Source organism: Cervus elaphus, chromosome 10 (genome assembly GCF_910594005.1).
Source record: "Cervus elaphus chromosome 10, mCerEla1.1, whole genome shotgun sequence".
NCBI classification, from domain to species: Eukaryota; Metazoa; Chordata; class Mammalia; order Artiodactyla; family Cervidae; genus Cervus; species Cervus elaphus.
This window is the reverse complement of record NC_057824.1, coordinates 50,646,414-50,671,745: the sequence shown is the minus strand read 5'-3', so window position 1 is coordinate 50,671,745 and position 25,332 is coordinate 50,646,414. Positions and strand designations below refer to the sequence as shown.

Genomic DNA, 25,332 nt, shown 5'->3' with positions numbered 1-25,332 from the left:
TTGAGTTTTGGGTGCTGCAGCAGCAGTGGGAGGCTCAGGCAGGCCCCGTGGTCGAGGTGCTCCGAGCCTTCCCGGGGAGGGGGGCCAAGAGGCACTTCTCACGGGGCCTGGGAGCACCGACTGGGTAGTTGGTGTTAAGGCATCTGCGGCCGTGCCACACACTGGCCAGCTTTAGCTCTGCTGGCGACCCAGCCCTCCGCCCCTCCCGGGGTCAGCTCTGTCTGCATATGGGCTGACCCCCTCTTTCTATCTTCACCCCACAGTTCAGCAGCTTCGAGCAGCTGTGCATCAGCTTCACCAAGGAGAAGCTGCAGCAGTTCTTCCACCACCACATGTTCACGCTGGAGCAGAAGGAGTGCAAGAGGGAGGGCATTCAATGAGTCTTCATAGACTTTGGCCTTGACCTGTAGGTCTGCATCGACCTCCTGGAAAAGGGACCCCGCTTCTCAAAGGAGGGGCTTGGAGAGAGGTCGGGACCCTGAGTGGGGCACGTCTCAGGAGGGGATTTCACAGGGACCAGTGCTTTTGGGGGAATCAGCAACACAGCTGACGGCTCTGGTTTACCTGACCTCAAGCTCCCTCTCTAAAACAGCACAACATCCACTGCAATGGCCACTGTTAGCTCGGCTGTATTAGGCCTTCACTCACTGGATCATCATAAGCTCCTGTGTGCAGGGGGTAATTTATTATAACCATTTCATAGATGGGAACGCTGAGGCACCAAAAAATGAAGTTACTTGTCCATGGTCATCCATCCTATGAAAGGCAGAGTCAGGTTTTAACCGTCTAATAGCCTCCCGTGTAATCATACCATAGGGAATGTTTTAGCAAATGGCCCTCACTGGAGAATATATAAGATTAGTAGATGCAAACTATTTTATATAGAGTGGATAACAACAAGGTCCTAATGTAGAGCACAGGGAACTATCGTCAATATCCTGTGATAAACCATAGTGGAAAAGAACATGAAAAAGAATATGTCTACATACGTGTAACTAATCACTCTGCCGTACAGCAGAAAAAACACAACATTGTAAATCAACTATACTTCAGCAAAATAAATTTTTTAACTGGAAAAGAAAATAAAAAAAGAATATGTGTTGTTTGATCTTGGCCAGAAATGGTAACACTTGCAGAGGATTAGGACTCTGCCCTTCCAATAAACTGTGGAAAGTTCTGAAAGAGATGGGAATACCAGACCACCTGACTTGCCTCTTGAGAAACCTGTATGCAGGTCAGGAAGCAATAGTTAGAACTGGACATGGAACAACAGACTGGTTCCAAATTGGGAAAGGAGTACATCAAGGCTGTATATTGTCACTGTGCTTATTTAACTCATATGCAGAGTACATCATGAGAAACACTAGGCTGGAGGAAGCACAAGCTGGAATCAAGATTGCCAGGAGAAATATCACTAAGATGTGCAGATGACACTACCCTTATGGCTGAAAGTGAAGAAGAACTAAAGAGCTTCTTGATGAAAGTGAAAGAGGAGAGTGAAAAAGTTGGCTTAAAGGTCAACATTCAGAAAACTAAGATCATGGCATCCAGTCCCATCACTTCATGGCAAATAGATGGGGAAACAGTGGCAGACTTTATTTTTTGGGGCTCCAAAATCACTGCAGATGGTGATTGCAGCCATGAAATTAAAAGACGCCTACTCCCTGGAAGAAAAATTATGACCAACCTAGACAGCATATTAAAAAGCAGAGACATTACTTTGCCAACAAAGGTCCATCTAGTCAAGGCTATGGTTTTTCCAGTAGTCATGTACAGATGTGAGAACCGGACTATAAAGAAAGCTGAGCACTGAATAATTGATGCTTTTGAACTGTGGTGTTGGAGAAGACTCTTGAGAGTCCCTTGGACTGCAAGGAGATCCAACCAGTCCATCCTAAAGGAAATCAGTCTTGAATATTCATTGGAAGGACTGATGTTGAAGCTGAAACTCCAATTTTGAAAAGACCTTGATGCTGGGAAAGATTGAAGGCAGGAGGAGAAGGGGACGACAGAGGATGAGATGGTTGGATGGCATCACCACCTCAATGGGCATGAGTTTGAGTAAACTCCGGGAGATGGTGATGGACAGGGAGGCCTGGCATGCTGCAGTCCATGGGGTCACAAAGAATCAGACATGACTGAGTGACTGAACTGAACTGAACTTCCTTTGCAGGGGGCATCAGTTCAATCCCTGGTTGAGGAACTAAGATCCCACGTGCCTCGCAGCATGGCCAAAGTAAATAAATAAATAAATAAATAACACTTGCAAAAAGAAGGAAAAAAATCCATCAGCCCAATCAATTATTCCCCAGTTGATTGACTCATCCCGCTGACAGTTCATGGCCCCTGAACTAGCAAGGTGACGTTGATAGAGTGGCTTTTGCACTCATGACAAACCTAGTCCTAGGGGAAGAGGGAAGTTAAGTGCAGCCAGGACTCAGGTGTATTTGAATAATTGACGCGGGAGGCAAGCAGTGTTGCGGTCAATGCCAGTGCCTCCGGTTACCACGGCATTTGTTGAACCTCTGTGGGTTTAGCTTTGGGGAAACGACGGGCTTAGGACCGAGCTGTCAGGAAAGCTGCTGTTTGACTGGGCATCAGAGCTGAGCTTTTATGATCTCCACAACCATGATGATGCCCGTTACTGGCCAAAGGGACTGTGCCACTGCCCAGAGCGGACTTGGGGCTGAAGTGCAGTGCTCCACTTCACCCCCTAAGATGAAATGAAGAGGGCTCCGTGTTTGTAGCAATGGGACATCCCAAGTCAAGGGGGGGCCTGTGCACTTCCAAGAAGGCTCTAAGATGGGGCCTGGAGGTGACGAACGTCGTACACCACATAGCAGAAGGAGAGCCCAAAGGTGCTGGCTTCTCATTTGCATCCCTAGATTCTCCGTGCTCAGGGGGAAGAGCTGAAAGATGCCTTCCTCTTTGCCTCTCCAGCTGGGGCCACCTGGAAAAATGGGAACCAGACAGTAGTGTGTGGCCAATGACTTGGGCCCATGGCGCTGGATGGATGGAGCCCCGCTCCCACCAGGCAAGGTGGTGGTGGGGGAGGGAGCTGTGCTTCTCAGCTTCCCAGCAAGGAGAGAACAGATGCTCTTGTAGGGAGTTCTTCACGTGGCATGGGATTCCACGGGTCAAGGCCAATTGCTGAGCCTGAAGTAAGATCAGCCATCCTGGGTAGAAGGATGAGTCAGGGAGGCTCAGGGTGACCAGCAAAGCCAGACATGCAAGAGAAGGTCACACCTGGCAGAGAGTAACTGGGGAGTCCTTGTATGTGGGCACAGCTCAGAGATAGGGTGCCCTACACAGGCACTCTGCAAATGCCCAAGACGTGGGGCTTCTGGGACATCACAGGACTCCAGGCAAGTCATCAGGACGAGAACTGGAGCCCTGGGAGACTGGGCCGGGGATCTGGCTGTGAGGTCTGAAAGGTGGCCCTGGGGCTGAAATGTAACCAATGGCATCTGCTCCCCTCCAGGAGGGTTACAACATCACGGGCTGGATAGAGAAGAACAAAGACCCCCTGAACGAGTCAGTGGTGGGCTCGTTCCAAAAGTCGAGCCTGGGGATCCTGGCCCTTCTCTTCAAGGAAGAGGAGGCTCCGGGCATGGCTGCCCCCTCATGTGTCCAGTCTCTCTGTGCTGACGCCCTTTAGTGACCAGGAGAAGAAAGAAGAAAACCAAACTCTCGTATTCAACTATTGTTGAATGAATGAATAAATAACAAGTTGCTTGAGATCGTCTATGGATGCCAGTGCAATAAAGAGATGCAGAAGCATCCTGGGAGCTTCCATCAGCCGACACAATCACGGGGCCCATACCACCTCTAAGGAGAGCAATATTGCTTCGGAGGAGCGGACACCCAAATGCATTGTGCTTATTTTCTGCTTCCCGCTCTCCTGTCTGAGCCAAATGTCAAGCCCAGCCCTGCCTCCTACCCTGCTGAGGTCCTGTGGCCAGCCCCAGGGGAACACCCAACAGGGCCACCACTCAGAGGGACAAGAACTGCAAATATTCCTGGGCTCGAAGATGTGCTTGCCACCAACATGCAGTTCCTCTGGAGTCCATTTCTATGCCTTTGGTCGCCTCTTTCATTCAAGGGGTCCGTTTCCTTCTGCAGAGGGCACAGAACCACAGACCGCAGGGCAGGAAAGTCCCTTAGAGATGGTCCAGTCCAACTGCACTGTTTCAGACTGAAAACCCAGGGGATGATGGGACTTGGCCAACATAACAAGTGGAAATATCAATGCCTCAGGTCTTGTGCCAGTGGGTCTTCTGGGCTGGTCACAACTTCCACAAAGTTTGGGCATTACTGGAAACATGTTTCAAAGTGCAGAAATGCAGCCAATGGGGGAGATGTTGCACATAGAATGATTTCAGTACTTCACAAGGATCTAGCTTTCCTAAGGCAGAGTAGGCCACCCCACCGTATCCCAACTGGAAGAGGAGGGTTCAGTAGGGAGGTTTAAAATAGGGAGGGATTTGTCCATACAGGCATTACGATTCCTTCTAGAAGCAAGATTCTACAGTGAGCCGGCACTGAATTCAGAGGATCCCTCTTCTTGTAAAACCTGTCACTCTGGGCAAGTCCCTGGACCTCTGAGAGCATTGCTATCTAACAGAACTTTCTGCAGTGGTGGAATGTTCTCTTCTGTCCAATACGGCTGCCACTGCCCAATATGCTGTCCGGTACGATAGCCACCAACCACGCATAGCTCGTGTGTACCTGAGAAGTGGCTGGTGTGACCAGAGAACTGAATTGTAGTCATAGTTAAATTAATTAAACTCTAAACAAATACCTCTCCTGAGCACAGGTGTCCTGCCACACCACCACCGAGCTAATGCTTCCTTTCCCTCCAACCCCAGGAGCAGTGGAACAAGCTGATGACCACCCTGCACGGCACCTCCCTCCATTTTGTCTGCTGTATCATCCCCCATGAGTTTAAGCAATCAGGTACCTCATAGGAACATGCCTCCCAGTTGGAAGCTTTCAGGATGTGTGAAGTTGGGGTTCGCTCCACATTAAGTCCACTTGTAATCACAGGTTGACTGGGGCAGAACCGGGCATTGAAAGAACCTCCAACAATGGATCATCCGAAGATCACGTTCTAGCTGCTACTTTGTACAGCAGAGTGGGCTGGTCTAGCCAGAGTCACACTCAGGAGTGCCTTTGGTCCTTGGCTGAATTGTGGGGGATCTGGAACCCCGCCTGGGCAGTGACAAGAGGAGATGAGGACATGGATATGCAGGTCAGCGTCCTTGAGGGACAAGCAGTGGCCTCGGATACCCCAGGGTAGTAACTCCCTGTCCTGTTCCTCCCTTTTGGCAGGCGTGAAGGACGCCCACCTGATCGTGCACCAGCTGGCTTGCAACGGAATCTTGGAAGGCCTCCGGATTTGTGGGAAGGGCTTCCCAAACAGGCTGCGGTACCCAGAGTTCACACAGAGGTGAGCGGCAGTCTTCCTGATACCTCAAGCACAGTTCTCGGTGTCCGCGGTTGGCTCTTGACAAACACAGTCCCATTGGAGAGGCACTGTGGGCACCTGATGGACACTGTCTCATTGTCACCACTTCTGTACACAATGACGCGACTTTTGGAGGCCAGCACCTGCGCTTCTTTGCCTGTGGGCTCTCTCTGGCTGCAAAAGTCTGCTTTGCTCTTGGCAGGCTGAAATGATCAGCAATTAACGACCCCCACCCCGGCCCAGCAGCAGCCCTCAACCGATAGGACTAAGGACAGTTGGCATAGAAATACTTCAGCTCCCCAACCCTGGTGATGGGCTAACTCTGAGGCATCTTCTATACTGGCTGTCAGACAGCTGTGTGTTGGTAAATGTTTAACAACGGGGCTCCAAGTTAAAATTTAAAAGAAAAAAAAAAAAAAGCCCTGATTTGTGGTATCTACTGATTTCCATGGTATAAATACTCCCACCATGTGGTAATTTCAAGCTACTAATGTGACATCATTGTATGCGGGGTTGGTAAGAGACGCACAGAGGCTCTTGTGAGCTAGGGGGAGTGGGTCCCGCACACCAGGGTCCCCCAGTAGCATGAAGCCCCAGATGCCTGTGATGATAACTGACTCGATAACATGCTTTTTGCTGGCTTCCCTGCCCCACTCCCCAACTCTGCCACCTCTCAGATAAACTACTTGCACTTGAATCCTGGTCTCAAGTTCTGTTTCTGGGGAGCCCAAACTGAGACCTCCATCTTAGGGGTTCTTTTACTTTGACCCCCCTCCCTAACTGCTAGAACACATGGTCACAGATGATGGAGCAGGAAGGGTCAGTAGAGGTCATCCTGTCCAAGCCCTCTGAAGTCCCTAACTGAGGAACGACTAAAGGGGCTGCTGGCAGGTCAGGAAAAGGACTGGTTCTGCCATGCCTGGAGGAAAAATCAGGAAGGAAAGATTTGGTGTCTTCCTGTAAGCCCCCTCCTTCTGCCTGCCATGGGCCTCTGCAAATCAAGTCTAACACCTGACTCAAAGGCCATCTCACGGATGGATGGTGACCGTGCAGGCAGACTTTCTGGGCTGCCAGCTTGGGGGTGATGGGGACTGTCATTGTCTCTCCCAACAGGTACCAAGCGCTGAACCCCGGTGTGATTCCTCAGGGGTTCATAAGCAAGAAGGCCTCAGAGCTGCTTCAGGGGTCCATCAACCTGGATGTCAATGAATACAAGATCGGACACACCAAGGTAGGGTCTTCTCCCTCAGCCTTGTCCCAGGAAGGTGGGTGTCAACATGTGAATTCCAGTTCAGCTGTGGACCAGTTGGGTCAAGATGCTGAGAGCCTCTGTTTCCTCTTCAGAAAAATTGGGGCTGATAAAGCCAGAGGACTAAGATTAGCGTGCGTGAGAACTCAGTTCAGACAGAGTGCTGTTCACTGAACAGGAGAACTTTTCTTAGGACTGCATGGGCCCCAGATTTCTAAGAATAAAAGGAGACGACCTGAATCAAGATCCTGGATTGGACCAGAGCACCATGGTACGTGTACAGCGAGCTCTGGGGGTGAAGTGCCCAAGCCCAGCCCACCCACACTGCGAGCTCTGGCCCTGAGCTGGCAGGTGAGTTGGGGTTGACTCAGACTGAGCGAATGCCCGGCCCTGACTCACAGGGCCTGTGTCTGCGCCACTTCCTGGCCCTGCAGAATCCTGTCGGGATTGGAAGGGCAAGGCTGAGGGTGGGAGGTGTCCCTCGACAGCTGCCCAACCAGCCTGCACCCCGACGTGACAGCCAGGGCGATGTGGGAAGGGCACTGGCTTTGCATCAGGCTCAGCGCGGGCCACCAAGCAGCCCTGAGTGGGTCGCCTGCCCGGCCAGGTCTCGTGGGGGCCCAGGCAGGCGCAGCTTCTCCGCTGGCCTGGGGTGGCTGGAAGCCCGGGGAAGTTCCAGGTTGCATGTGCCTCCAACACCGACGGAGCACCTCCTGTGTGCCAGGCATGGTTCCAGGCTTAGGGATATGCAGGTGGACAGAACAGAGTCCCTAACTTCCTGCAGCTTGCTCTGTAGCCAGCGGTGTTAGCGGGATTCCAACACCACTCTCAAATCTGCCAGCACCATTAGCTTTGGCCTCCTGCACCATTGAGCTAAATTGACTTATGGGAACTTGGTCACAGAACTGATGAATACCTGAGCCAGAAAGAACCTCTGAGTCTAGCTCCTTCTCCTACCCCACCTTTGATGGGTGGGAAACTTAGGAAAGCCTGGAGAAGGTGTAGAAGTCACATGCCCAATTTCACAGAACTAGGTGGGACAGATCAGGCCTCAGGGCTCCCCGGCCGTAGTCCTGTGATCAGGGAGGCCGGGGCTGACATCGCCTGTATCTGACACAGCTGTCTCTGGGCAGGCAGACTGCACCTTGCTTAGTCCAAGGGTTGTATTGGGCACCTCAGGTCCAGGTAAAGGCCCGGGGCTGCTGGGGACAGCTCCGCTCCCTGGGGGCCAGGCAGGCTCTGGCGGCAGGGGCAGAACAAGGGACAGAATGACTCTGCCTGTATGCAGTGTCCCCGCCTGTGACGCACGTGGGCTCTGCCCCACCAGCCACATGCTCGCCTCACTGCTCCTCAGAGACCAAACCTCAACCACATGCAACTTGGAAATATCAAGCCCAATGTCTCTACCCCATGACGGCTACTCTTTGGGGTTTTGGTGGAAAGAGGGCAGGGGGAAGAAGCATCCTTTTCCACCTTTTTCCTCTCAGTCAACCACATAGAGGATTCATCTGAGGGGGTTCCAACCCCATATCCGTGGGACCATGACTGTCCCAAGCCTGCTTTGTGAGGTAGTAAAGAAGGAAGAATTGATGCTTTTGAGTTTGGGGCTGGAGAAGACTCTTGAGAGTCCCCTGGACAGCAAGATAAAACCAGTCCATCCTAAAGGAAATCAGTCCTGAATATTCATTGGAAGGACGGATGCTAAAGCTCCAATACTTTGGCCACCTGATGCTTAGAGCCGACTCATTGGAAAAGACCGTGATACTGGGAAGATCGAAGGCGGGAGGAAAAGGGGACGAGAGAAGCTGAGGTGGTTGGATGGCATTACCGACTCGATAGATATGAGTCTGAGCAAGCTCCGGGAGTTGGTGATAGACTCCCATCACCTGGCGTGCTGCAGTCCATGAGGTGGCAAACAGTCAGACACGACTGAGCGACTGAACAACAAAGAAGGAAGGCCCCTTGGCATCCTGCTGCCGAGCAGTCACCTTATATAGCAGTGAGGATCCTGATAATCTGTCACAGTTTACTCAGAGCTTCACAGTCTGCAGAATCACTTCCCTCCCATTATTTCATTTTTATAGTAACCCTCTAGGGGAGGGATCGACACCACCATTTCCCAGATGAGGCACTGAGGCCCTGAGATGTGAGAAGATATGTCCGAGGTGACCCAGCTAGTAAGCGCCAGGCCAGGCTGGAGGCCACAGGAAGGTCCACAAGAAGCAAGAGGAGACAGACGCCGGGACTGGGGTGCTCTGCCGGGCAGGTGTCCAGGCCGACACCAGCAGTTTCCCGGGGGCCTCAGACGTCGGCACCAGGGTCTCCAAACGCTGAAGGACCCCTCTGAAATACTGCTCTTTGCTTTTGAACTGCCACCCCCACCCCCACTCCGAAGCATCTGCCATTGGTGAGCCGGGCTATTCCCAGATCACCGTGTCTTTCCCCCAGGTGTTCTTCCGAGCTGGCATCCTGCCAGGCTCGAGGACATGAGGGATGAATGCCCTGCCAAGACCATGACCATGCTGCAGTGGCGGCTCCGCGGTTTCCTCGTGAGGGTCGAATTCAAGAAGATGCTGGAACGAAGGTAGCACCAAGGGGGTGGGCTTGAAGCCTCACCCACTGAAGCCTCACCATTCACATGGAGCAGCTGGGAACCCCTCCACACACACGGCGGTCAGCTCCACCAGTGACAGTGGGCAGTGTGGAGGGAGGCTGACAGCGTCTCTGCCGGCCCGAAGGACCCTCAGCAGGAATTTATTTTCCCACAGTTCTGGAACCCAGGAGTCTGAAATTAAGGTTTTGGCAGGCAGGCTCCCTCCAAGGCCTGCAGAGGAGCCTCTCCTGCCTCTTGCAGTCCTGGTGGGCCAGGCCCTCCTTGGCCTGTGGCTGCCCCACTCCAGTCTCTGCCTCTGTCCTCACATGGTCTCCCTTCTTTCTATAAGGACACCAGTCATCTGAGGTCAGCCACCCCCGCACTCCAGGATGGGGGCTTCCCAGGTGGCACTAGTGGTAAAGACCCTGCCTGCCAAAGCAAGAGATGTAAGAGACGCAGTTTCGATCCCTGAGTCGGGAAAATCCCCTGGAGGAGGAAATGACAACCCACTCCAGTATTCTTGCCTGGAGAATCCCATGGACAGAGGAGCCTGGAGTCCATGGGGTCACACAGAGTCGGACACGACTGAAGTGACTTAGCACACACAGACACACACTCTCCAGTCTGACCTCATCTTAACCTCAGTAATTTCATCCTCAAAGACTCTATTTCCGAATACGGTCACAGTCACAGGTTCTGGGAGGCAGGACTCCAGCATATCTTTTAGGAGGGGACACAGCTCAACTCCTGACAGGGACCACCTAACACAAACCTTTCTCTTTACAATCGACAAGTCACTCACAGTCTTCTTACTTGATCCAGATGATGATGCTGAGAGAGGGGTGTGGTGGGGCCAGCAACCCCATTTTACAGATGTGGAAACTGAGATCAAGAGGGTGGTTAAGGTACTGGGCCAGAGAGAGTCACGATCAGAACCCAGAAGTCTTCATTCCAAATGCCTGCCCTCAGAATTGTGTTTTTCAGCCATCTCCCTAAAATGGGAATCGGAAAAAAAGCTCTGGAGGCCCTGTGGTGGACTCTGGCCCTCTGTGGTCACAGTATAAGTAATTAAAACAGTAGTGAAGAAGTAATAACAGTAGTGAAGTCCAGAAAGCCACCAGCAGGCCCCCTGTGATCCGGGCAAAGGCAGGGACATAAGTCAGGGGCTAAGTGGTGGGACTCAGTGTCCAGGAGCCCCCCACTGGATGACAGCTGAAAGAAGCTGTTAGGGGCCAGGAGGGCTGATTCCAGAGGCTGCAGACGATGGGATCTGAAGGCTGAATGGACCATTCCGGTGAGGGAGTGGAAGGAGGGGCAATACAGGAGGAAATGTCTGAAAGGAGCTGGTTCCACTGGGGAGCCCGGTCCCCTATCACCCTCCCCCCATACCTGCATTTTAACCACTGCGACCCTGGATTCTTTTTTGCAGAATAGGCCTGAAGGTCATCCAGAGGAACACACGCAAGTTCCCGCAGCTGCGTTTCTGGGGCTGGTGGAAGCTCCACAACAAGGTGCGGGCCTCGGGGCCTCGGTCGTTCCGGACACAGGGGCCTCTTGGGGGTGGGAGGCCTCTTAGGGACTAGGGAGGCTGCAGGGACAGCCTGGAAATGAGGGCGCCTTGGAGGAAGAGTGCAGCCTCCTTTCAGACAGGGGTTGACTCCCCCTGAGAAAAATGACGGTGTGTCCTCCCAACTTTCAACTTATCCCTCAAAATAAAGCCCTCTGAGGATGCAGAGCGCACACCCCGCCCCCCGCTGAAATGTGGGCCTGGCGCTCAGTGCCTCACCTCTGGGCATGCTGAAGCCCCTTCAACTCCTTCAGTGAAGTTCTCAGCTTTAGGAAACCATGGGATCCCGTCTCTCCTTTCCCAGGCTGTTCTGAGGCAGTGAGGGTGAGTGAGTCAGCCCGGTGGTGGGGCTGCAGGTGCCCAAGCAACCAGGCCACTCTCAACCAATGCAGGAGTCCACGAGCCACCTACTCCATGCGGGTCGGGTCATCTTGGGGCCTGGCATCCCGCCCGGGGACCCCGTTATGAGGAAGCACGCCACTGGACACCGGGGGCAGGGCTGCTGTGTGGAGGCCGGAAGACGGGGTTGTCTTGAGGGGTGAGGTGTTCAGGGCAGCTACGAGGAGGGCTGGATAGGCCACAGGTCATCTCTGGGGGCCCGGAGCCCCCCACAGCTCACGCAGAAGCTTCTTTCCCCTCCTGTAGGAAAGGACTTTCTAACAATTGGTGCTGACCACAAGTAGAAAGGTTGGGTGGTGGTGAGGGGCGCGGATAGTAAATTCTGCATGGCCAGAGGAAGCCCTGCACAGGCCAGCCTGCTGGAGGGCTTGAGATTGCAAAGGGAGCTAAGTAAGAATTTCTCAAATTTGGACATCATGGTACTCTCCCCGCCTGCTCTATGTCTGACCTTCTTTCCTTAAATCAACTCCCTGTTTTACTTTGAAATTTTTATTTTAAAAGGAAACTTCGCATCCTTACCTGTCTCATCCCCAGCAAGTTATCCATAAAAACTGAAGATTTAGGACTTCCCTGGTGGTCCAGTGGTTAAAATCTCCATGCTCCCAATGCAGGGGGCATGGGTTCAATCTTTTTTCGAGGAGCTAAGATCATGCATGGCCTAAAACAACAAAACAAAACAAAACAAAAACCCTGTAGATTTAACAAGTTCTTTTCCATGTTCAAAAAAAAATTTTTTTTTCAAAATCATTTATTAAACCATTACTTTTCAAACCTTAAAAAATTTTTATTGTAGCTCATTTACCATGTTGTGTTAGTGTCTGCTACAGAGCCAAGTGAATCAGCTACATGTACACATGTATCCACTCTTTTTTGGATTTCCTGCTGTTCAAGTCAGCACAGAGCACTGAAGAGTTCCCTGTGCTATACAGTAGGTCCTCATTAATTAGCTACTTCATACATAGTATCAATGGTTTATATATGTCAATTCCCATCTCCCAATTCATTCCTTCTTCCCCCACCTCCCACCCCCCTTCCCTACCCTGGTCTCCCCCAGTGAAAACCCAAAGGTTACCATGCGATGGTGGAATCCATCTCGCCCGCCCCGCTCAATTTATGAATTACCCTTCGGGAAGCCCCAGACCAACAACCTTTAAGATTCCTTCCAAGCTAGACATACGTGACCACAGATGACAAGGGGACAGAGCCTGAAAACTTTTCTGCCTCTTTACCAGGAAGGGAAACTCACTAATTAAACATAGCAGAGCAAGTTCCTGTTCCAAGGAGTAAAAATGTAAAATTAACTCAAAATCCTTCATTCTTAGTATGTTAACTAAACTCTAATCTGATTTAACTAAGCCGGATAGGATGATTCAGTGGAAAAAGCAGCACTCTGGGGGAGCTTTTGCTGGGATAAAAAGTGTTACTTAGTTGCAAGTGATGCTTACCATCACCTTGTTATGCAAACTTGTTATGCACAGCAGGATTCCCAGATTCCCACAGACCAGGCTGGTGAGGACAAGTTTATCTGAAATCCTCAAAATGAGGCAATGCCTCCACCCTAATCCATTTCCATTTCCTAATCTATCCTGGTGTTTGCCCTCCAGAAAACTGTATCCACTGATCAGGAACTATCCCCGAGGGCCTATCCCGCCTACTCTGCTTGGTGCTCTGAGGGCAGGATGGACCTGGGAAGGGGCGGGGCGGGGCTCCTGGTCTGGCGGGGATCCTTGTCTAGTCCGGCAGAGGAGCGGATGGGCCCAGGCCCTCTCGAGGAATGTGTCCAAACCACAGAGAGGTCCAGACCGTACAGGAGCCGCTGCTTCCGGACGAAGGCAAAGTAGGCCCAGCCACAGGGCGATGGGAGGGAGGGGGGTAGAGGCCAGAGGCAGAACACGCCAGCTGAGTGGGAGCAGGAGTGAGCCAGCTACATCGTGGGAGACCTGGAACGGCACTTGGGGAATTGGACCGTCATGCTGGGGAGAAGATGAAAGATGCAAAAGAGAGAGAGTGAGAGAGACAGAAAGACAGACACAGAGAAAGACAGAGTGCAAGAGAGTGACAGAGGACTCTGAGTAGGCAGAAAGACAAGGGAAACCTGAGCTGTAAATTCAGCCAGCGCTCCTGAGCACTTAGAGATCAGACATAACCACAGGGCACGGCAAGACTGCGCCTAAATGTGTCTCTCGGCTCCCAGAGCGACCTGAGGGCGGGTCCTGAGCAAGGATGGACCTGTGGTGGGTGATCAGGGATGCACAGCTGCAGCGAGAGCTTCTTTCCACGCCAGAGCGGGTATGAGGGCCCATCGGAGGCAGAGCCCCCATGCCACCTGGCAAAGCCCACCCCCTAACCCTCTATGGTGTTGCTCACTGCCCAGATAAAGCCACTCCTGAACATGGCCCGGCAAGAGGAGGAGATGAAGGTCAAGGAGGAGGAGCTGAGGAGTGCCATGGCCAAGGCGCAGCAGGAGCTGCTAGGCAAGGTCGCGGAACTGGAGGAGAAGACGGCCATGCTCAACTGGGAGTACGACCTCACCGGCCAGCTGCAGGCAGTACGTGGGGCCTTGGGCAAAGTGGCACGAGCTGGGGGCCTTGGCACGAGTCAGACCCAGAAAGGGAAAGGAGGGTCACCTTCCAAGAAGCCTTGTCCATCCAGGCCACGGGGAATTCCCAGTCTTACCTTTCCTTCATTGCCACGTCACCCTGACCCAACTACCAAAAATCTCCATCACATTCCTGTTTGCCCACAGCAGCAGGCTGGGCACACACACATACAGCACATGCTGGGTCTGGGGTATTCTCCAGACATTGGGGGGGGGGGGCGGTCACAAGATGGTGGGAGGAGCACCCCTGGCTCCCCTGAGGACCTTGGGACCTTGCCCTCTTTTCTCTGACTCCTTTTCCTCCCCCATCAAGTGCAAACACAGTAGGGAGAACAAATGACCTAGTTTCCGTGGGAAGCCGGACTCCCAACACGATGAGTGGGTTCCCTGCCATGACCCTGCTAGTGTACAGAGGTCCTTCTCTGATTTGACCGTCACAACCACCTCTTAAGACACCCAGTTCTCACGTGTATCTTCAGGGTAGAGAAGTCCACTTGACTGAACTTTGGAGACTAGATCACGGTCTCAAGGCTATCAGTAGAAGACCCTTGACCCGTGACCGGGAGGGGCCCAGTGCCATCTCGACCCTCCCTGCTGTCATGGCCATGTCTCCTTGGCCAGCATGGTGTCAGCACTTGCATCGTCCACCCACCTTCCCTAAGCTGTCTCTAACATCGTTCCTCCACAGCCCCTCCACAGTCCGGAGAAGTTGCTCTGGCTGGGACCCTCATTTGGTGTTTGGGAGGCTAAGACCAAGTGAGACCACAGGGATAAAAGGATAATCCACTTATAGAAGCACCTTCATGATGACCCTTTCCCTTATTTTGCAAAGAATTGAATTTCCATAAATTTATGCCACAAACTGAAAGTCATCTGGCTGGTCTGGTCTTCTACCTACATGGCTACTGACCTCATCTCAGGGAGACCCCAGGGGACACCCCTACTTACTGCCTGTGTGCCTTCTGACAACTCCACCCCTCTCTGCATGTCGGTTCTCTCAACACCTGCCTGGCTTGCTTCTCAGCATTGTTCTAAGGATGAACTGTGGACTATGGAACCGGATTGTTAACACAAAAGTGCTAAACCAATGCTGGGAGTTATTTGGGTGGAGAGGCCCCTCCCCATGGGTGGATGGAAGCACAGTCATACCCGGGGTCAGCGGACCAGATGGCAGAGCCTGGACTTCTCCTCGACCACTCTCCTAACACCTCGAGGTGCATCTGATCACCTGGGATCTCGTTAAGATGCAGATTCAGGTGAACAGGTCATAGGTGCGGCCTCAGATGTCGCATCCTAATCGGCTTCCTGGTGATGCTGCTGCTGCTGGTCTGGGGATCATGGTCCTGGATGACCCCTGGTCCCGCACACTGTCAAGGAACTTGGAGATGGCCTAGCCCCCGTCCAACCCCCAGGACACGTTTGCTTGGGGCCCACCAGCCCCAGGCCAGTTTGCAGTCATTGTCCCCTGCAGGTGCTGGGACCCTGCCTTTGACCAACGCTCTTTCCTCCACCAGGAGCAAGAGAACCTGCTGGATGTGGAGGAGCGCCTGACCCCAATGATGAAGGCCAAGATAGGGCTGGAGAGCCTGATCTCCAAACGCGAGAGCAGCTGGAGGAGCAGGAAGGCCTGTCAGCCCCGTTAAGCGCCGACAAGCGCAAGCTGGAGGGGGAGCTGAGCGACCTCAGGCGGGACCTGGAGGGCCGGGGAGACCATGCTGGCCAAGACGGAGAAGGAGAAGCAGGCGGGGAGGCCCCAGGCCTGATTCTAGTCCTCCCAGGGCCAGGGAACTCCTAGTCCACTCACCCTGCAGGAGCCACACCCAGAGCCCCCCAGCAGTGCTGCCTGGGACCCGAGCCGCCAGCCAGATGCAGCTATTTTAACTTAACTCAGCACAATTTCAAAGGCGGCTCCTCGGTCAACCTGGCTGCATTTCGAGGGCTCAGTAGCCACGCACAGCCCGTGCTACGATGTCAGACAGACATCCCCCTCATGGGGACACCTGGGCCTGGCTGGGTCTCCTTGTGCCTGGGTTCCCGGGTGTCTGCCTGGCCCACTGCCCACTCAGCCTCAGCATCCCTGGAGCCCTTCACAGAACATCCCTCTGCACCACGAACCATATCTGCAACCCCCCTTCCCAGAAGAAGCAACCCTGTTGTAAGGCGGAGTCACCTTTAGTTGCTCAGTTTCTGCCCAATCAAGCAGTTGTTTCCCCGGCAAGCAGCTCCCCGGCTCCTGGTACTGCCTGGCTGGCCCTTAGCCCCAGGCCCCCTTCCAATCTCACATGGATGGGACCCCCCAGCAAGGGAAGGTGGACCGGGGTATCTCCAGCGCTGAGGTGCACACGAACCACCAGGACCTCGATAAGATGCAGACTCTGGGCCGGCAGGTCTGGTGTGGCTGAGGGGCTGTGTTCCCAACAGTCCCGGCGATGCTGTGGCTGCTGTCCGAGCACCAGCCGTTGAGGAGCCGAGGCCTGATGGTGTCCTCACTGCCCCCTCACCCCGAGATCCTGACTTGGCTGGGCATTGGCATCTCCCGGGCCCCCAAGTGACCCTGGGGTGCAGCCATGCTGAGGACCTCCTCTCGAAGCATGTGCCCCCGCCCCTCTGCCCCCAAGGATCTTCCCAGCCTTAAAGTCCCCCACCCCACCTCCCGGCCCTGGATCACAAAGTCCGTTCGCTGATTGGGGACCTCTCCCTTCGAGAAGCCTCCATCGCCAAGCTCCAGAAGGAGAAGAGGGCGCTGCAGGAGCTGCATCAGGTGGCTACTACCTGCCTCTCCCCTTGAAGGAGCAGGTGGAGCTCGGAGACAGGAGACCCCTGTTCAAATCCCAGCTTTGCCACCCCTCAGCTGGGGGCCCTGGGAAGTCACTGAGTCTCCCTGAATCACAGTGCCTTCGTCCATCAAGCAGGCACGGGCACTGGCAGCCTCCCTTCCAGGTTTGCTGTGGTGGGGTGATCGTGGCATTTATCACCCAAACTAGAACAGGTTCAGAGTGAAAGGGGGCAGCAGGTGTGGGTCAGAATGGTCCAGGCACCAGGGAGGGATGCTCCTAGCATTGTAAGGACAAAGTGGGCCCATGGAAGTGCCCTGGAGCTCTAAAGCACCAGCAAACCTCGATTCATCGCAGCAACACAGATGTGAGCTCTTGAGCTCACAGGGCTCTGACTGCGGAGCCAGCTCTGACCACCCGTCAGTGCCAGCGGTGGCACGGAACACCTCCGAGCCCAGACAAAGGCTCCAAGAGCAAGTTGAGGCCCCGAACCAGACTCAGCGGACCCGCATCCCTGTGTTTGCTGACATCATGGATCTAACTGTGTCCCCAGAGCGCCTCTCTCTGCTGCCTCCGGCAACACCTCCCCTTAGACTCTGACTCTCCATCATATCAAACCCAGGGCCCCCTTTTATAACAAACACACTCAGTTCTCATTATTCAAGGTGGTGAAGTCACTGAATTAGCAAAGCCTGAACCTCTGCTCTCAGGGAAATACAGGGTTAGTTTCCTGCAAACCTTTGGTCAGCGTTTTTCTCAACCCATTAATACATCATACATATGATTTCAATGAATACATTATCCTGTTTTATGTGTGTTTCTGTTGAAAAACACACAGTGTTTAGTACATATTGTTGATTCCTTGACATTGAACTCACGGGCAACCGTCACCGTATCTCAGGCCTGAACAAAGCTCATCTGACACAGACTTTCTCTGCAAAGCACTGCAGAGCCTTCTTGTGTCAGGAACACCAGGCAGCTTGGTGGCATCGTAAGCAGTGAAATCACCAAAATAGAAGCACCGATGTAAAAAAAGAGGCACTAAACAGAGCAGGAAAAGGACACTTGTTTGCAGTAGGAGCTGAACCGAGATGATAGAGCATCATTTATCCAACCTCAGCTGGGAATGTGCTCCTCAGGCGGCTTGACATTTTCGCTGCTCGGCGTGTCTGCGAATGACCCACAAAAGCACCATGAGTATTGATCTGGGGATTACAAATAAACTTTAGCGAGTAGGTCAATTGGCAAATAGATAACTCACAGACAATGAGGATCAACTGTATTTTGGAAGGCCCTCTTACTATCCTGAATTGAAGACAACGATAATGTAACTAATACATATCTTCAGGAAAATCAATTGGGTGCCCTTCCATATAAATGGAGAAATGAGTGACATTAATTCATAATAAATAATGAGGCTGTCAAAGTGCGAAAGCTCAGGCGGATCTGAGAGTGCAGCCTGCCCGAGCCCGTCTCTGACGGCTGCAGATGGGCACTGGAGGGGGTTTGGTGACTCAGGTAGCCAAGTGTGGGTGCCGCCAGTGATGAGATTTTACAGAACAGAGAATAATTCTCAGGGAAGTTTCAATAACAAGTAAAATCCTCTCTCAGTTTTCATGGTAGATCATTCTTTTAAAATGTAGTGTATACTAAATGAAAGAAAAATTTTGAGTTAAACGTGAAGAGGTGCTGAGTTCTAGGTTCAGAAGGGCATAAATAGTTGTTTACTTACCTGAATGCCTGGCTGGACTGCAGAATTATTCTTCATGACCCATGGTCCAGAGCAAAACCAGACATTCAGCAAAACCTCACCCACATAGTGAGGACCCCAAACATTAAGACAACCAGAAGCCACACCCCTGCAGACTTCCTATATGCCCCTTGGAGAACCAGAGCTCCCAGCTGCCCCTGGGGTCCACGTGCGGCTGACGGGAGATCAGTGTGCCCTGGCCTCACGCATCACTCAGGAGCATGTGCTCTGTAACTGATCACTGACATCATCAACTCGGCCCGGAAGCGATGGCAGAGAACTAGCTCTGTTCAGTTGCTCCCACCCGCCTCATGGGACACATGCGTGTGTCTTTCCAGGAAATCCTTGGTGACCTGCAAGCTGAGGAGTACAAGGTGAACCACCTGACCAAGACCAACAGCAAGCTCACCCCCCAGATCCACAAGGTAATGCCCCGTCCCTGGGCCTGATTCTACACCCTGATGGCCAGGTCTGTCCATTCTGGGAACCAGGAAGTGAGGGTCTTTCTGATGCCACAGCTAAGGAACCTGGCCCAGTCTGGTTCTTTATTGCATTCTGGCCTCAGACATCCCCCTCCCCCACCACACACACAGCTCTACTTTCTCTTGTATTTTTTGTCTCCGCAGCTGCAGGATAACTGGAAACAGGAAAAGATAATTTGGGCGGAAGAGGAAAAGGCTCGCCGAAAAGCTGAGAGTGACCTGCAGATTACCACCGACCACCTCCATGAGATGGAGCTATCCACCTCCAGGAGGTGGTGGGAAAGCACGCAGTCTTTCCTTTCGCCCACAGCAGTGTCAGCAACGCCGAGCACTTCCTGGACAGTGCGGTGCTCAGGGCCTTGTGTACTAAACGCACTTCCCCAGCACCCACTCCGTGCCAGGCACGGTGCCCGGCACGGAGGATCAAGGAGGCAGGAGTAGGTGCTCCCTGTGCTCAAGGAGCTCCCAGCCGCACACAGGGCCATGGACGCTGGACAAGAAGCTGATAGTGAGCAAAGCGGCCACCCCGGAGGGAGGGAGTCTGCACAGAAGCCTACAATCCGAGCTGTCCAAGATCACGAGGAGAGGAGGGGGTATGTTATCAGTGTCATCCTGGGGATAACGCGGAGGACAGGTGGGGTGAGAAAAGCTGGCAGCAGGAAGACAACTGGGAGGCTACTGCAACAGTCCAAGCAGAAACCAGAACCGAGTCAGAGGCCAGGGAGAAGGGAGAGGAGGAGGCAGGTAAGGAGGGCCGCTGTGGGGCAGAAGCTGCATTGTGTCCTTGAAGCACATTCTGCCTAAGGCAGGTCTACTGAGCACCACTGGCTGCTCAGAGGGCGTGCGCAGCCAAATCCTCTCAGCCTCTCTGGAGGCACACCCAGAAGGTGCAGGTGGGACCCTGGCCCATCTTCCCCATCCAGCTGCTTGGTCTCTGGCCTTAGTTCTCACACGTGGCTCCTGACACGTGGGACTCATGTATCAGGAGGAGACAGCCTTTGGTGGCAAGTTTTTGGAGGAATGTTTTCCCTAAAAACGACAAGTGTTTTGTGCGATTCTGGGGTCTGCAGACTATAAGCTGCACCAGAGCAGTGACTTCTGTCCGTTTTGTTCACTGAAGAGTCCCTGGAATCCCAGGCGATGTCTGGCACCAGGAGGGACTCAATAAGTAAGAGGCAAAATAATAAATGCACGAGTGAGTGAATGAATGGGTGGGTGGGTGAGAAGCCAGTGGGACAGAGTCTAGGGCTCGGTGGGGTGACTCATCTATAGGGTGAGAAGGCCAGGAATCGGGGTGAGGGGGTCTCAGCAGGGTCAAGGTCTCCCCCAGCTCCACTCCCACGCCAGCTCACTAGCCCAGCCTCAGAGCTTTTCCTCAGGAGGGCAAACCTCCTCCAGCAGGAGGGAAATGGAAATCAATTCTGTCAACTCTAAGCATGAGGACTAGCAGTCTCTGAATTCCACATTGCAGCAGAAACTAAAGGAACGCCAGGTCTGTCCGGGGTGGAGGAGACCCGGCTCCCCTCCTGAAATTCACTGGCCTGGGCCTCGGCCCCTGGCTGCTGACCGGCTGCTGCCACAGAGTCTTCGGAGACGGACTCAAGGCCGCCTCACGCCGGCTTCAGTTCCAAGTCCTCACGGTGGCCGCAGGGCGCTCCACGATCTAGCGCTGCTCCCTCCCTAGCTCGTCCCCCACCGTCCCCCACCACTCTGTCCAGGCCAGCCAGGCCGGGCCCCTGGCGCGGTTGTGCACACCCCAGCCTCCCTCCTGCCTCAGGGTCATCGCACACTGTCTGCGCCCTGCTTCCTTCTGCTTTTGACAGCATCCCGCATGGGCTTAAGCTGCCTTCTCTCATTTCCATCCCACAAGGCCGATTGGTAGGTCTCTAACCTCAGGCAGGAGAGAGAAATTGCTCTGTCTGCTTATTTGCCTGCTAGGCATGAATCGAGGAGCTGGAGCAAGAAGAGCTGGAGGCTGAGAGGGCGATGAGCCAAGGTGAGTGAAACACGCCCACCCTTCCTGGAGTCAAAAGACCCAGGGAAGCCACAGTCCAACCGGGTGCAGAAACTCCTCGGGAAGCCAACAGGAGGAGGACAGGGTTGCAGCTGGAAGGGCCTTGTTAGTTTCTTGAGCGCCTCCTGTGTGCCCGGCACGTGCTACACGTGCATACTGATGACGACAAAAGACCCACGGATGCTCTGTGCTGCGGTCCAAGCGGAGGCGGCAGCAGTAGCCTGGGCGCCTGAAGACTGAATTCAACTGGCCAAGGCAGGGAGGAGGTTCCAGGCAAAGGGGATCAGATAACACCTGCATGCGCAGGTAGAGGTGTGGAGGGGAGAGCCAGGAGTGCAGGGAGGCTTGTGGGGAGGGATCCTGCAGGGAGATGAACCCAAACACACACACTCCAGCTTCAGCCCGGTGGGACTGGGGGGCAGGATGGGCACTAAGGTGCCCCAGACAGCTCCCTTTGCTGAGGGTGGGGGCGGGGGGCAGAGGAAAGACCCCCTGCAAGCGCAGGCCCCTGGCCTCACAGATGCCACTGGGTCATCCCAGTCTTTACTAGAGGAAAGAGGGGCTCTTGGACAATCAGGGTCAGCGTCGTTCACCTCCCCCGGGTGGAGAAACAACACAGCAACCTGTCCCGAGACCTGGAAGGCTTAAGTGACAGGCTGGAAGAGGCTAGGGGAGCCACCTCTGCTCAGGTACCATCCTCAGGGGCCCCAGGACCCCTGTTCCCGCTTGCCTACTGGACGATGAGCAAGGGGAGAAAGACTGGTTAGTTCTTGCTGAATTCCCGGGGCTACCTAGAGGAGAAACCAATTGATAGAGAACAGGCAAGAGGGGGCTGGTTCCATCCACTTTGCTCTGGGCTGCTCAGTTCAGTGGGTACAAGCAGAGCTGAGACTGAACGCCTCAGGGGGGCCGGAGGCGGCGGCCCTGCAGAGTGCCGCGGCGCCCTCCAGACTGCACAGGAAGCACACGGACTCCATGGCCGAGCTAATCGAGCACGTGGAGAACCTGCAGAGGGTGATGTCCAAGCTGGAGAAGGACAAGCAGGGCATGAAGGCCGAGATCAACGCCAGTGTGGAGACCACGCAGAAGTCCAAGGTGAGGGGGATCCCCGCAGAGCCTTCTCAAATAATATCCCCCGAGCCCCCTGACAGGCCTGAGGCACAATCTAGATGCTGTGAAGGGAACCGAGACAGACCCATCACAGACCCCACACGCTGGGGATATAACCTTGGCCAACACCCAACCGTGCCTCGGCTTCCCCATCCATAAAACGGGGATAAAGATAATCCCCATCTCACAGTGCTCACTAGGGCTACAACAGTCCCTGGCACATAAGGAAAAGCTCCGCAAACATGAGCTACTAGGATCACCATGACATTAGGAGGACTGTATCCTCGAGGAGCTGGAGACATAGGAGAGACAAGTGCAGTCACAACCATGCTGAAAAAGTGATGCATGGCAGGAAAGAAAATGAAGTCAGTCACTCAACATGCATTTACCCAGTGCCTGCCACAGGAAGAGTCTTTGTGTGACGTGAGGGAAGTGAGGGGCTCCAGGGAAGTGGGGGGCTCCAGAGGTGAGCAGGGAAGAGGCTTCGGGGGCCCAGGTCCCAGCCAACAGGTTTCTCCAAACTGCAGACACTCCCGAGGAACCACTGTAGTGCCTGTCTTACCTGAGACTCCTGCTCTAATGCAGCATTTTCTTACTGTGTGAGCCGGGCTCACAAGTGAGGGGCTGTGTGCCAACCCAAAGGCTCTGGGTTTATGTTGATGGAAAATGGTGAGCTGCTGAGATGAGGGTGTTCTAAAAGGATGAGGCAGGTGGCCTGGGAGGCTGCAAGAGGGCAGCCCAGCTGGGAAGCAGGGTGGGCCTGGCCTGGGCCTGCTCATTCCCCCACTGGGTCCATTCTCGCTGAGCAGATGAACGCTGAGGCCCACATCTGAAAGCTGGAGGACAACCTGGCAGAGGCTGACGCGAAGGTGGCCGAGCTGGAGCGGAACCAGGTGGAAATCAACGCCAGTCGGAGCTGCCTCCAGGGTGAGCTCGCCCCTCCCCACAGCTTCCTGAGGACAGAATGGGGATCCTCAAGGAATCTGAAAGAGGACCTGGGTCCCCTCCCGAAGCCTCCCTGACCTTGGAAAACCCACATCCCCTGTGATGAGACAAGGAGATTTTCTTCCACCCGCTGAGGGACTAATCAAAGTAACATCTTTACAGCGTAAAACAGGGAACACTACCCAAAACATATTCTTGTCGGTTCTCTCCATCTCTCTGTGAGATCAGCAGGAGGAGCAGTACTACTTACATAACACAATTTTCAAGCATTTTAAAACATGATCTGCCTACAAACGTAAAGCAAACATGGGTCACTAATGAGGGAACGGGAAAGATGTTAGAGCCACCTTTGAAAAGCATCCGAGAGGCCAAGGTTTAGGAAAGGAATGCTTCAGTAACTCTGACAAGTTAGGTACAAAACTGGTTCCTGTCCAACAGGGCAATAACACTGCAACCTCTGGGTTTGATTTGTTTTTTTTTCTACCAGAAGAAATTCTTTACATCTCTAGGTCAAAAACGATTTGCGACTCATCCATATGCAAGTTAACATCTAACTTCACAGAGTCTGGGCCCTAGACAGGGGTTAACAGTTGGGTCAAGCAAAAGTGTAGTTCCCTGGAGAGGTTCACACTCCTCAGGCGTGCCAGTGAGACACGGCTCTGGAGCGCAGACACCAGAGAACCCGAGGCATCATTTGGCCTTACTGCCCGCATCCTCAATACTTTTTAAAATCAATTTCCCCACTGGATGGATAAGAAGAGTGGAACAGTGAGGTTGGGGTGACTTGGTCACAAAACTTAAGACAAATAGGGCAGAGCTGGAAACCCTCGCTGGTCCTCTGGTGCACGCACCCCCTCCTGGCCTCTGGCTCTGGAAATCAGTCCTCAGATGACAGGAGTGTGGGTTCAGGGGCTGAGACGAATGGATTTTTCAACGTAAACATTCTTGACCTCACTGTTGTCTCCAAACTTCTTTGTGTATCCCCTGCCAGGGCCTGGGAGCCTCATTATCTGAAGCCACTTATCCCACGCACATCACCTGGACGGTGGGGACCCTTGGGCAATTGCGCCCCTCCTGGGCCCACTTAATTTGGGCAGCTGAGGTGGGGGTCACCATGCTCCCCATCCCAGCTCTGCTGGACAAGCTGCCATATTGATAGGTTCTTTGAGAGCCAGGCTTAGGATCTGGCTCCACACTTCTGTTCCCTTCTCACCCACTGAAAACGGTGAGCTGACCTGGGAGTACGAAGAATCCCAGAGCTGGCTCAACCAGATCCTGTGGATAAAGACATCTCTGACATCGCAGGTGGACGATTACAAGCGGTAGCTGGATGAAGAGTCTGAGGTTGGCTTAGCGGTGAGGTTGGGGGCGACACTGCCTCCTTGAAGAAAGTCGTGTGTTATGAAGATGCAGAAGGAAAGTGAAAATTATCTGATTCCACAGCGAGTAAAAAAGTTAACTACAAAGCTAGAGCATGCCTGCGGGTGCACGAGGCTAATTAAATGAAAGAAATTATGTATCCTTGTGGACGGCAATGGGGAGAAATCAAGGAAAATTAAACCTCGGCGGTTTGGGTTGTAGACTCCTATGTCTTCGCCTCTTGCAGTACTGTTGATCAACATCACGTCTTTAAGAGTTGGCCCCAGGTGCCACAGAGACCAGGGGGCTCTGACAGGCTGGTGGCCCCCACAGGCCCGCAGCGTGGCCGTGGTGAGTCTCGCCAACACCAAGCGTGACCTGGACCTGCTGGAGGAGCAGCTGGAGGAGGAGCAGGGCGGCAAGTCCCCGGCCCCTCAGGACATAGAGGTTTGGACGTAGAGGTTTGGCTCTGCTGCCATTCACTGCCCGTTCTGGGCCCACCACGCTGACTCCGTCAGGCACCCGGGCACCCGCCACCCTTCCCAAAAGCCTCACTGAAGGTCAGGCTTACAGGAAATATGGTTCTACTTAAAATGACACTATGGCTCCACTGGGAAGATGAGGGGATGGGAAATGAGGGACAGGGCCCAGAGAAAGTGCCCAAGTCACAGCTTCCACAGCAGGGCACCAAGAGCTAATGCCTAAAACCACACAGAGCACATTTCATTTAGAAACATGGACGTCAAAGCCCAAAACCTTCAAAGCACTGAAGGTGGGTGTCTGTGGTGACCTGGAGCGTGCCCCTGACCCAGGACTGCTGTGTCTCCTAATGAGCCTTACAGAATGACTGGACTCTTAGGATGTCTGGGTACAAGCAAAAACAATGCACATTTAACCAGAACAAGGAGTGAGGGGCACATAGCTGGTAGGTGTGGACTCCACGCTCCAAGTTCACCTGCTCTACTTTGCTCTTTCTGACTTCTCTTGGATTCAGGATAAGTCTTTTCTTACTGTTTGCTTAGGG

At 53.5% G+C, this 25,332-nt stretch overlaps 1 pseudogene; it reads left to right on the top strand.

Annotated features, from left to right (window-relative positions):
• Positions 1-24,767, top strand: part of LOC122702036 — a 40,047-nt pseudogene extending 15,280 nt beyond the window's left edge.
• Positions 24,768-25,332: the final 565 nt, after the last annotated feature.